At 39.3% G+C, this 13,760-nt stretch overlaps 1 protein-coding gene across 16 annotated transcripts in view; it reads right to left on the bottom strand.

Annotated features, from left to right (window-relative positions):
* SCMH1 (Scm polycomb group protein homolog 1) overlaps nucleotides 1-13,760 on the bottom strand; it is a 221,940-nt gene that overhangs the window by 78,465 nt on the left and 129,715 nt on the right. The gene's annotated exons all lie outside the window — the stretch shown is intronic.

The raw sequence follows: 13,760 nt of genomic DNA, 5'->3' as shown, positions 1-13,760 counted from the left end.
GGCAAAGTAATGTCTCTGCTTTTTAATATGCTGTCTAGGTTGGTCAGAGCTTTTCTTCCAAGGAGCAAGTGTCTTTTAATTTCATGGCTGCACTCACCATCTGCAGTGATTTTGGAGCCCCCCAAAATAAAGTCTGTCACTGTTTCCATTGTTTCCCCATCTATTTGCCATGAAATGATGGGACTGGATGCCATGATATTAGCTTTCTGAATGTTGAGTTTTAAGCCAGCTTTTTCACTCTCCTCTTTCACTTTCATCAAGAGTTCTCCTTCACTTTCTTCCATAAGGGTAGTGTCATCTGCGTATCTGAGGTTATTGATATTTCTCCTGGCAATCTTGATTCCAGCTTGTGCTTTATCCAGCCTGGCATTTTGCATGATGTACTCCTGTATGGGTTTGGTAAATGTTAACTTCCTTTCTTATGAAAATGGTTGCTCATTGAACATCCTTCTAAACAACATTATGGGCTTCCCAGATGGCTGAGTGGTAAAGAATCCACCTGCCAATGCAGGAGCTGCAGGAGACTTGGGTTCAATCCTTGGGTTGGGAAAATCCCTTGGAGGAGGAAATGGCAGCCCACTCCAATATTCTTGCCAGGATAATTCCATGGGCCTGATGGGGTCACAAACAGTCAGACACGACTGAGCAACTGACCACGCATGCAAACAACAGTATAAAACAAAATTAATTTAATACAATACTAAATATCAGATACAAAAAAGGTTACATATATTTTGTGACCTATAGTCTTTGTTTTGTCGAAAATTTAGAATTGAGGTTATGATTTAAATCCAATGCTTTTAAATTTTTTATTTTATATTGGATTGCAGTGGATCAGGTGTATAGCAAAGCAATTCAGGCATACATAGACACATATCCACTCTATTTCAGATTCCTTCCCCATTTAGGTTATTAAAGAATACTGAGTAGAGTTCTCTGTGCTTTACAGTAGGTGTAACCTACATTGTTTGGAACTTTCATGGGAAGGTCCAAATAATTCTGAATCTATAGTTGTTGTTCAGTCACTAAGTCATGTCTGACCCTTTGTGACCCAATGAACTGCAGCACACCAGGCTTCCCTGTCTGTTACTATCTCTCAGAGTTTGCTCAAACTCATGTCCCGTGAGTCTGTGATGCTATCAAACCATTTCATCCTCTGTCACCCCCTTCTTTTTCCAATGAGTCAGCTCTTTGCATCAGGTGGCCAAAGTATTGGAGCTTCAGCATCAGTCCTTCCAATGAATATTCAGGGTTGATTTCCTTTAGGATTGACTGGTTTGATTTCCATGCTGTCCAAGGGACTCTCAAAAGTATTCTCCAGCACCCCAGTTCGAAAGCATCAATTCTTCAGTGCTCAGCCTTCTTTGTGGTCCAACTCTCACATCTGTACATGACTGTTGGAAAAACCATAGCTTTCGCTATATGGACCTTTGTCAGCAAAGTCTACAGTATACTCTGAATTTTAAATCTACAATATACTCTGAATTTTAAATCTACAGTATACTCTGAATATTGACCATGTGTACATGACTGAATTCAATTCTAGGGCAGGCTTCCGTGTTTCTACAGAGCAGATACTATATGATCCTTACTGATTTGAATCAAGAAAAGTTATCATGGAGAAAAAAGAGGAATTCTCCTATTTGATGAAAACTTTTACTGAGGAAAATACTTGGTTTATTACAACTTGGGTACTGTGATAAAAGATAAGTGTAAAAGCACTTTCTAAATCTTGTGAATTACCACTGTATCCCTCAGTCTTAAAAAAAAGATTAGAAAAACCCCTTACCTAACATGACCATTATGTCCTGAAGTTTGGTTCAATTTGTGCTGAGACTCAATAAGGGGTTAATTAAACATCTACTGTGACCATTTGAGAATATAAAAATTTAAAAAGTGCAATCCCTTATTTTCAACTCTTCAACAAGTTAGGTCACAGTATAGTTACTTTTTAAGGGAAACTAGAGTGCCACTCTATTCTGCACTAGCTGGACCATTCCCAACGTTGGAGCTTATTCTTAAGAACAACATCAACCAAAATGGATCAAGAAGAGAGGCCAAGCTGATGAGGGCCTTAGAAACTATCTAATTTCAGAAATATATGAGGAAAAAAAAGACCTTGAGGAACAAGAGTATCAAGAGTGCTCTGAAAAGGTTTAAAGTAAAACAAGAAACAAAATTAGAGCCAAATGACAGACACTGGGGGAAAGCAGATTTCAGCTCAAAATTAAAAAGAACACTTTTACCCATTAAAGCTATCATAAATGGAAGGAATGTGCTCCTTTGGGAGGGTACAATCTCCCTGTCTTTGGAAGAATTCTAGTAAGGGATAGATGAGTATTTACAGAATATGCTCTCAAGGAGCATCCTGAATTAGGTGGGACATTGAATTTGAGGACTTCTGAGGTTTCCTCTAAGCCTGAGATTCTAGGATCCTATGACTTTTTACATTCCCGACATCTCGTATTTCATAGTAAGGTAACAAACTGTATCTTAACCAAAGTCACTTCTAGATAGGTGATAATATGGTCAAGAGTGACTCTGAATTCTTTACATATTGGAAAGATGTTGAGCTCACATTAGTGGATACAAGTTTTCCAAGATCCTAATATTTACTTGTAAGTTTATCATTTTACAGGTTGTCCTTCTTGAAGTGACCTTCTCATTTAATATTGGAGAAAGTGTCTGCCAAACAGTCAAGTCAGTTGTTCTGTTAAATAAAGATGATGTTCCATGAAAAAAGTAGCTACTTCAGTTTGCAACTCTAACAGTCACATAAGTGCCTCACTTCTTCCTGGGACAACATTATATTTGATTATTTTAAGGATGGAGAAACTGAACTCACGAGGTTAAAAGACTTGTCAAAGGACACACAGTTAAAGCTAGGATTTGAACCTAGATCTTTCAGTCTCTGAAGTCCATACTCTTTTCACTAACTTTGGACTTCTATGTCTCCAATAATCCTTAGTTAGAGGAGTCTTAACTGCCTCCAGAGAATTCATTACCAGATTTTTCCTCTTTACAGCAACAACACAGCATATGTAATTGGAAACTGATTCATAAGTCCAGCTTGTGTGTGTGTGTGTGTGTGTGTGTGTGCACGCACGCGTGCATGTGGGTCCACATAACACAGAACATGAACAATGGAAAAGAAAAAAAACGGGGAAATCCATTTGGTTTATCAGTTTCCTGGACTGGGATCGTGTTTTCATTCACAGCAGCGTATCACTGGCCTTGGCATAGTAATTTAGAGGATGTGTTCCTTATTAGCTTTGCTCAACTTGGCTGGGTTCAGCTATATACTGCCAGCTGGGCTGATGCCAAGGCTGAAACTCCACTGCTCCAAATTCCAGTTCACATAAAAAAGCATGGGTTGCCTCCTGCTCCTATCTAGCTGAGTTAACACATTCAGTTCCCCACATCTAGCTCTTTCTCTCCCTCCTGACTCTTACTCCCACAGCATGAATAAAGGACTTCTGAAACCAAAAAGACATTTAACATTTCCCTAAGGCCTTCTCTGATGGATAAATCTGTGGAGAGTAGGAAGAACAGAAGGAAGATAAAATTACCCACGATAGGCCCAGAGCCAACCTCAAAAGCCTTATATTACTGAGACTCAAAGCAGTGTCTGGGGCAACAGGTAAGAGGATTCAGGAACAATTTCAGCAAGTGGAGAGCTATATTCTCCAAAGATGGTCCGCTAATGTGTCTGGTCAAGTCTAAGTTGCTTAAAGAGGCGACATAAAAGTACACTGCGATGAAGCACCTGCCGGTCAGCCATGTAGTCAAATGAACACACTCCGCCTTTCCTGAGCATAGGACAATTTAAAAAACTTACAGTCAAACTCCTGCCTTCCTGCCATATCACCCTCATAATCTTCTGTTTTTCTTTGCTCCGTTTAAGAGTTTGCCCAGTTTTCCTCATCTTCCTGATATATTAGGTTGGCCAAAAAGTTCGTTCAAGTTTTTCCATAATATCTTATGAAAAACTTGAACCAACTTTTTGGCCAACCTAATACATGAAAGTTTATATTTTGTTTGTCTCCTAGTAAGTCATTACTGAGATTCAGAAAATCTCATTTGTAATTGTAGTATTTCCTCAAAAATTAAGGGGGAAAATGTAAAATACAGAGTTTATATTACTGGTTTTCAATATGACTTTACTAACCACCTACACTTATCATGGCAAATAGATGGGGAAAATGTGTAAACAGATTGGACTTCATTTTCTTGGGCTCCAAAATCACTGCGTACGGTGAGTACAGCCACGAAATTAAAAGACACTTGCTCCTTGGAGGAATAGCTATGTCAAACCTAGACAGTGTTTAAAAGGCTGAGACACCACTTTTTCAACAAAGGTCCATATAGTCAAAGCTATGGTTTTTCCAACCTAGACAGCATATTAAAAAGCAGAGACATTACTTTGTCAACAAAGGTCCGTCTAGTCAAGGCTATGGTTTTTCCAGTAGTCAGGTATGGATGTGAGAGTTGGACTATAAAGAAAGCTTGAGTGCCAAAGAATTGATGCTTTTGAACTGTGGTGTTGGAGAAGACTCTTGAAGAGTCCCTTGGACTGCAAGGAGATCCAACTAGTCCAACCTAAAGAAAATCAGTCCTGGGTGTTCACTGGAAGGACTGAAGTTGAAGCTGAAACTCCAATACTTTGGCCACCTCATGCGAAGAACTGACTGATTGGAAAAGACCCTGATGCTGGGAAAGATTGAGGGCAGGAGGAGAAGGGGACAACAGAGGATAAGATGGTTGGATGGCATCACCGACTCAATGGACATGGGTTTGGGTAGACTCCAGGGGTTGGTGATGGACAGGGAAGTCTGGCGTGCTGCAGTTCATGGGGTTGCAAAGAGTCAGACACGACTGAGCGACTGAACTGGAATAGTTTCTCCAGTAGTCATGTATGGGTGTGAGATTTGGACCATAAAGAAGGCTGAGCACGAAAGAATTGACACTTTCGAACTGTGGTGCTGGAGAAGATTCTTGAGAGTCCCTTGGACAGCAAGGAGACCAAACCAGTCAATCCTAAAGGAAATCAACCCTGAGTATTCATTGGAAGGACTGATGCTGAAGTTGAAGCTCTGATACTTTGGCCACCTGATGCGAAGAGCTGACTCACTGGAAAAGACCCTGATGCTGGAAAAAATTGAGGGCAAGAGAAGTGGGTAACAGAGGATGAGATGGTTGGATGGCATCACTGACTCAAAGGACATGAATCTGAGGAAACTCAGGGAGAAAATGATGGATAGAGAAGCCTGGTATGCTGCGGTTCATGGGGTCACAAAGAGTTGGACAAGACTTAGTGACTGAATGACAACAATTAACAACACATTTAAAACAGGGAATTTTCCAAGTTGATATATATTGATGCTGGCACAGTAGGTATTAACAAAACCTTGTCAGAGAAAACTATATGGATCCACATATTTTCAAGAAAACAGCAGGTGTGGTCAAATTTATGAACTGCCTAAATCACATCTCACTATTTCCAGGAGTTTGAGAGATGCCAGTTGTTTCATTATACATGCCAGAAAATTGCTACCCCTCTCAGGCATCTGTGGTTGGTGAAGGCAGGAGAGAGAACTGGGCAGGGCCAAGAGCCAGCTTAAGGAAGCCGGAAGAGAGATATGGGGCTTTTCTGTCCCTTGAGCAGATATAATTAGGAGCAGTGAGAGAACCCAGATTCCCCACTTCATAATGTAATGCCACTCATTTAATTTCCTCATATTCCCATTTCTACTTATGTACCATCAGCATACAATCAAGAGAAAAGCAGTTATGGGAGCATTAGTTCACTGTACAAACCTCATCTCATAAATATATTTATTTTTCCTGACCAAAATACAGCACTTAAGTGTCTCTGTGTGCAGTTCCCTTTCCTTGGGATGTCTAGACATCTAAATTCAGATATAACTAACAGATGTGGGGCATCTACTCTGTGCTACATGCATTTGCACACCCATTTTCTCACTTCAATCACTGAATCAACCTGGGAGGTAGGTACTTCTTTACAATCTTCACTGAGCCTAACACTGCTAAGATTGGAAAAAAAGTGAAAGTGTTAGTTGCTCAGTTGTGTTCAACTCCTTGAGACCCTATGGTCTGTAGACTCCTAGGCTCTTCTAATTCATGTCCATGGAATTCTCCGGGCAAGAATACTGGAGTAGGCAGCCATTCCCTTCTTTAGGGAATCTTCCCAATCCAGGGTTCGAACTCAGGTTGCCTGCACTGCAGGCAGATTCTTTACCATCTGAGATATGAGGGAAGATGGGGCTGTTCTACAACTATTGCGTAGATGGATGAATAAAGGCCAGAGTTTCTAGATGCAATTAAAGTACAACACCAAAGCTAGAATAATGACAAAGATAGTGTGTGTGTGTGTGTGTGTGTGTGTGTGTAGGGAGGAATCGGTATACTCAACAAAGGCAAAGCTCGGAACTAGTTATGTCTGAGAGGGAAAAAGGGAAAACTGCCAAATAGCCAAGCAGCGGTCCTCATTAAGGGTACTGAAGAATTTGATTCACTTATTAATCAACAGGCTCATGCCTTTTCTGACAGGGCTACTGAACACACGTTCTCAGGAGACAGGAAGAATACACCGATTGCTTGAAGCTTCCTGTAGAGAGGACATTCTCCTGTTTGTTGTGGCTTAGTAGAAAAAGAATTTGGGTGGAAGGGCAGGGGGTATTCCAGGTGTAAAGGTGTTAAGTGTGTTTTGTGATAGAGAGGTGAGTGAACATGAGTTCAAAGATATCCCTTTCTGGAGATGAGAGCCCTTTGTCACTCTTATTTTTGGCCACAAGTTTCCAAGACTTAAAACAGAACAATAGTTTAAATAAATTTTAATCTGCTTTTAAAATTATAGTAGCCCTCTCACTTTTGTACCTCAGTGAATAATGGCTTTAGATGATGATGAACAGAAATGAAATCAGAAAATATAGCATGATTTATCTCACTCAATAAGTATTACTGAATAACTACTATGGGCCCAGTGCTGGGGATATAAAGATGAAGTTAATAAATTGGTTCCACTTAACAAGGACTCCAAGTAGACATGAACCCTAACCTTCTAGACAGGGTAGAAAGAATTATCTTCATACTAAAAAACTAGCATTATTTTACATGCTGCAGGGATAACTTTGTTAAATAAATAAAATAGTTGTGATAGGTGTTGAAATAAACTATAAGAACTTACATTTCAGCTTCTTTATTCAAAGACTATCCCCTCACCTCATCTTATCTTCTCACCACTCTCCACTGGCCTGGGAGTGTGAGTACACACTCACAAAACTATAAACTCTAAAGGCAGGATTCCTACAAATTTATCCAATGACTAGCCCCTAGTCATGACAATATTTAAACCTGAATGAATGGCTGGCTGAAGAAAATCAGGCCATTAGCTGACCAATAGCCTCAGTTGTGTTATTCTTGCCTCTACTTAGTTTCTCCCTGCACAGTTTAGGATTCCAATTTAACCAATTCTCTCTTTCTGACCCAGAATTCCAAAGTTATTACAGTATAGTTTCCTATGTAGTTTTACAACAGAAAGAGAACATCCATCCAAAAAGTATGGGACACACTTTTAAATGTTACACAGAGGAAAAAAGGAAGAGGTATTCTGAAAGTTTTGTTTTTAAGTATCAAATTCTTACTCTCCAGGTCAGAGTAATACTCCTGTGGCACCTTAGCCACAGCACTAAATCAGATTTTAGAAGTGGCTTGGCCCAGGAGTTTAGGACCTAAAAAGGTTTACTACTGGCTTTGCAAAGGAGAAACAGCTAGCATGAAGGATCCCCTTAGAGAGGCAGAGCCCTGCGTGGCTGGGGTACAGAGGTAGGCAGGGGTGAGATGAGCATCTGGGATCAAGTAGAAGACAGTCAAAGGAGTCATCTTTTACCCACTGTCAAGGCCAGGAGCCTGCACAGTACACAGGGGCAGCAGGACGCTCAAGGACCACCTAGTTCAATCTCCTGCTTTAGGAATGACTTGCTCAAAGACAAAACAAATTTGTGTCCACCTGGGACTAGACTTCCGTTCAATTCTCTGATGTTACACTACACTGCTTATGCCAAAACCCAAGGTCTCAAATGAAGTTTTGAAGAGAGCCCAAAGGAGAATGGGAGAGTACAGGGGAAGACTGTGAAGATGATATGGCTAAAGTGATGGCCTTGATAGCGGACCTTACTAAAAATCTTCATGGCTTCTCCCTCTAGACTCAGAGATCAACAGAACTAAGTCACTTATTCTGAAGGCTGTCTTTTCGCCTTGCTAATAGTTTCCTTTGATGTGCAGAAGCTTTTAAGTTTAATTAGGTCCCATTTGTTTATTTTTGCTTTTATTTCCAATATTCTGGGAGGTGGGTCATAGAGGATCCTGCTGTGATGTATGTCAGAGAGTGTTTTGCCTATGTTCTCCTCTAGGAGTTTTATAGTTTCTGGTCTTACGTTGAGATCTTTAATCCATTTTGAGTTTATTTTTGTGTATGGTGTTAGAAAGTGTTCTTCAGAATGGGAGAGAATAATAGCAAATGAAGCAACTGACAAACAACTAATCTCAAAAATATACAAGCAACTCCTACAGCTCAACTCCAGAAAAATAAATGACCCAATCAAAAAATGGGCCAAAGAACTAAATAGACATTTCTCCAAAGAAGACATACAGATGGCTAACAAACACATGAAAAGATGCTCAACATCACTCATTATCAGAGAAATGCAAATCAAAACCACTATGAGGTACCATTTCACACCAGTCAGAATGGCTGTGATCCAAAAGTCTACAAGTAATAAATGCTGGAGAGGGTGTGGAGAAAAGGGAACCCTCTTACACTGTTGGTGGGAATGCAAACTAGTACAGCCACTGTGGAGAACAGTGTGGAGATTCCTTAAAGAACTGGAAATAGACCTGCCTTATGATCCAGCAATCCCACTGCTGGGCATACACACTGAGGAAACCAGAAGGGAAAGAGACACGTGTACCCCACTGTTCATCGCAGCACTGTTTACAATAGCCAGGACATGGAAGCAACCTAGATGTCCATCAGCAGATGAATGGATAAGAAAGCTGTGGTACATATACACAATGGAGTATTACTCAGCCATTAAAAAGAATACATTTGAATCAGCTCTAATGAGGGGGATGAAACTGGAGCCTATTTTACAGAGTGAAGTAAGCCAGAAAGAAAAACACCAATACAGTATACTAACGCATATATATGGAATTTAGAAAGATGGTACAAATAACCCTGTGTACGAGTCAGCAAAAGAGACACTGATGTATAGAACAGTCTTATGGACTCTGTGGGAGAGGGAGAGGGTGGGAAGATTTGGGAGAATGGCATTGAAACATGTAAAATATCATGTATGAAACGAGTTGCCAGTCCAGGTTCGATGCACGATACTAGATGCTTGGGGCTAGTGCACTGGGACGACCCAGAGGGATGGAATGGGGAGGGAGGAGGGAGGAGGGTTCAGGATGGGGAACACATGAATACCTGTGGCGGATTCATTTTGATATTTGGCAAAACTAATACAAATTTGTAAAGTTTAAAAATAAAATAAAATTTAAAAAAGTAAAAAAAAAAAAAAAAGAACTAAGTCACTTAATCCTTTGAACTTTGCTTTTCTTATAAATAGAATGTATCTGACTGTAACACCGAGTTCAAAGTTAGCAAAAGATACAAAGAAATAATGTGTGTAAAAGAACATTAAACGAATATTGGTATTTTTCCCACTCACTGTGGGCAAGAAACAATTGTATAGTACCTGAATTTTTTAACATTTGCACACTGATGACCAGAAGGTAGAAAAGAAAGAGGAGATAGGATGATTAGAAAGAGAACAGGCTTACACATAGAGAACATCTTGTTTTGTGAAATGAATTGAGTAATCACATTTTTTCCAAGTTGTATCACTTGTTTCTCAGCCAGGACACTGAATGGCCCAAGTTCTGCTATTACTAAAAGCTGCATTATAAAATTAACTGAGGGTATGAGGTGGGGGGAGGAGAGAGTTGTTGGAGTAAACAATCCAGCTGCTGGGATAAGGACTGAAGGTCCTGATCTGGAATTGCCAACTGGAATAACCTCCTACCTTCTGAGCTGGTCCTTCTGGTCATCTATTAAAAATCTAAAATCCCCAGAGAAACACTGAAGGGAAGGAAAAGAGCCAGCAAACACTCTGGAATCATCAGCCACACGGTGTGCCATATTTCTTATCAGCATGATGTGCAGTCAGAAAAAAAATGTGAGTCCAGAAGACTCTCCTGCTCCTCTGGCTTTTGAGAATCGCCCAATTGCTCTAGGAGACTTACCAGTCAAAATAGCAGAGTTACTCTAACCAAGGAAGTAAGAAACTCAGCCTACTAACTAAATATGGCTGGGAGCACCAAGGCTTATCCTGTTTTAGTCTTAAGTAAGTAAAAATGACTCCACTGTTGCTCTCAAGACACTCCTTTTCCTGCTATTTCCACAGATATTATCTCATAGACTCTGTAGAGGGAGGGCAATGGATGTCTCACACAGACCCCACATTTGTTTCTTGGAGCATTTAGAGGAGTAGCACTTTTCCAAGGCAGAAAGTCTGTCTTCTCTCCTCCATGCTGCCACCATCTCAAGTTCCCTCCACTCAGTGCCACCAACCTAATCCAAGCAACCCTATATTTTCCTTGTCTACAGTCACCATGATACAACCCATTTTCTATCAACCAGCCCAAATGAGGTCTTAAATAACAGTTTTATTGATGTGTACTTTACATACCATAAAATTCACCTTTTAAAGTGCATAATTCATTGTTTTTTAGCAAACTCAAGAGTTGTGGAAAAAAAAAAAAAAAAGAGTTGTGGGACTATCATCCCTGACTTTAGAACATATTCATCATCCCCAAAAGAAATCCCCATTAGCAGTCACTTCCCATTTCCTCTTCTTCCAAAGCCCCTCAGATCAGATCAGTCGCTCAGTCGTGTCCGACTCTTTGTGACCCCATAAACCACTATTTTGTCTCTCGGTTTTGCCTATTCTGGACATTTCATATAACTGCAATTATACAATGTGTGGTCTTTAGTGATTGGCTTTTTCACTTAGCATAACGTTTTTAAGGTACATTTTATGTTGTAGCACAAACCAGTACTTCATTCTTTTTTTATTGCCAATAAATAAATAATTTATTTCATGTGAATATAACACATTGTGTTCATCTTGTCATCAGATGGACAGTTGGGCTATTTCAATTTTTTGGCCATTATGAATAATGCTGCCATGAAGTTAAAGTTACATTTTTGTGTGGACATATGATTTCTATTCTCTTGGGTATATACCTACAAGTAGACATGCTAGGTCACGGATAACTCTATGTTTAACATTTTGAGAAACTTCCAAACTGTTTTCAAAGTGGCTGCAGCAGTTTAGAATCTCACCAGAAACATATGAGAGTTTCAATTTCTCTACATTCTCACCAACACTTATTACTGTCTGTCTTTAGATTATATCCATACCCATGTGGCTTGGATTTGCATTTCCTAAAGGTCCGTCTAGTCAAGGCTATGGTTTTTCCAGTGGTCATGTATGGATGTGAGAGTTGGACTGTGAAGAAGGCTGAGCGATGAAGAATTGATGCTTTTGAACTGTGGTGTTGAAGAAGACTCTTGAGAGTCTGTTGGACTGCAAGGAGATCCAACCAGTCCATCCTAAAGTAAATCAGTCCTGAGTGTTCATTGGAAGGACTGATGCTGAAACTCCAGTACTTTGGCCACCTCATGCGAAGAGCTGACTCATTGGAAAAGACTCTGATGCTGGGAGGGATTGCGGGCAGGAGGAGAAGGGGACGACAGAGGATGAGATGGCTGGATGGCATCACCGACTCGATGGACGTGGGTTTGGGTGAACTCCGGGAGTTGGTGATGGACAGGGAGGCCTGGTGTGCTGTGATTCATGGGGCCGCAAAGAGCTGGACACGACTGAGTGAACTGAACTGAACTGAATGACTACTGATGTTGAGCATCATTTCAACTGCTTACTGACCTTTTGTATATTTCCTTAGGAGAATTGTTTAAGTTCTTTGCCCATCTTCTCAACTGGGTTATTTATCTTTTTTATTGTTGAGTCATACATGCTCTTTTGTATTCTTGGACACAAGTGTAAGTGATTTTTTTTTTTAAGTAAATAAGATTTTGTTACTCCTTCTGATAATTCCCCATTATGTTTAGAATAAAATCCAAATTATCACTCTGGCTTATAAGGTCCTACATGATTGTGCCACTTTCCCCTCCCACGGTACACTGTAGTCAGAGCAGTATTCTTTCTGCCCTTAAAACATAATAAACTCATTCATGTCTCAATACCATTGTAAGTATGTCACATCTGCCTGCTTGGAATTCTCTTTCCTTGCATGGCTTCTTTTTGTCATCAAATTCAAATATCAATCATCTTTTTGGACAATTTTTTCTAAAAAGAAATTGTATCCAAAAAGCTCCCCCTCCACAAAAAGGAACAGTGAACTTTTGGGGATGATGTATGTTCATTATCTTGATTAAGGTAATGGTTTCATGGAGAGAGATATATATATATGTGTCAAAACTTTTCAAACTGTATACTTCAAATATGTGCAACTTATTTTACTTCAGTTATATTCAATAAAGCTGTTAAACGAATCCCTTCACAGTTACTATCTTATTATACTTTATTTCCTTAGGAAAAATTGTTTATCTGAAATCATCTTGTTTATTTCTTGATTTAAATGTATATTGACTATCTCATCCCTCTAAAATTAAAGTGTCATGAGGGCACTTGATGAATGCTTTTCATCTTTATAGCTACTGTATCCTCAGTTTGGCTCACAATTAGGTACTACAGAAATATTTGGCTAATTGAATGAATGAATCTGATAGAGGTTTAGAAATGAAACCCACAGACAACGGGAAGGGTGACTTTCTATTCTCTCAGATTTACCAGTACTTTTAGGAATGATATTCTTACTATTTATTTTTATTACTCTTACTTATTTCTTACTCTTTATTAAGAGCTACCTCAAACTTTATCCTGGATGTTCTCCAACATCATGACCATCAGAAATATTGACTGTTAACCCCTCTGTGGTACTATTATAGTATTTTATGTATACTCTCCTATTAGTAGCAGTTATTTTAATAATAAGAGTATTATAATAATATAGCATATTACATAGTAATTATAATAAATACTAATAATTATGTTAATATAGAATAACAGCAGCAGTAATACAATAAAAACACTTGTTTAGCATTTGGTGTTTGCCAGACATTATGTAAACATTTTGCTCAGGTAATCTCATTTATAAAGTAGGTATTCTTTTACAGATGAAGAATTTTGAGGTTTAGAGAGGTCAACTAACTGACCAAAAAGCCACACAGCTGGGAAAAGGCAGAGATGGACTTCAAATCTAAGTCTATCTTACATTTAAGCCCATGGTTTTTCCATTAAACTACAGAGCTGGTTAAGTATTTTTATGTAATACAATGTTACTCCAGCTCAATTACAAAGTTGGGATGTGCACCTCAAGAATGATACTATTCAAACTCTGAAACAGTCCAGGAATAAGAGTAAGAGAGATGAGAAGCTAGTTGCCTGAGAATAAACCAAGCTATTTGAGCAAGGAAATTGTACTTTATGCCAAACTCCATGTCTATCCTCAAGTGATGTTTAAATTCTTTCTGTTTCTGACTACTCTTGACTAGATGTTGGTTTTTTACCCTAGTTGCTGGCCCCTGATCCTCC

The sequence above is a fragment of the Bubalus bubalis genome, chromosome 6 (genome assembly GCF_019923935.1).
Source record: "Bubalus bubalis isolate 160015118507 breed Murrah chromosome 6, NDDB_SH_1, whole genome shotgun sequence".
Classification (NCBI taxonomy): Eukaryota; Metazoa; Chordata; class Mammalia; order Artiodactyla; family Bovidae; genus Bubalus; species Bubalus bubalis.
Note: the sequence above shows the minus strand (reverse complement) of the source record. Positions and strands in the feature narration are given on the sequence as shown.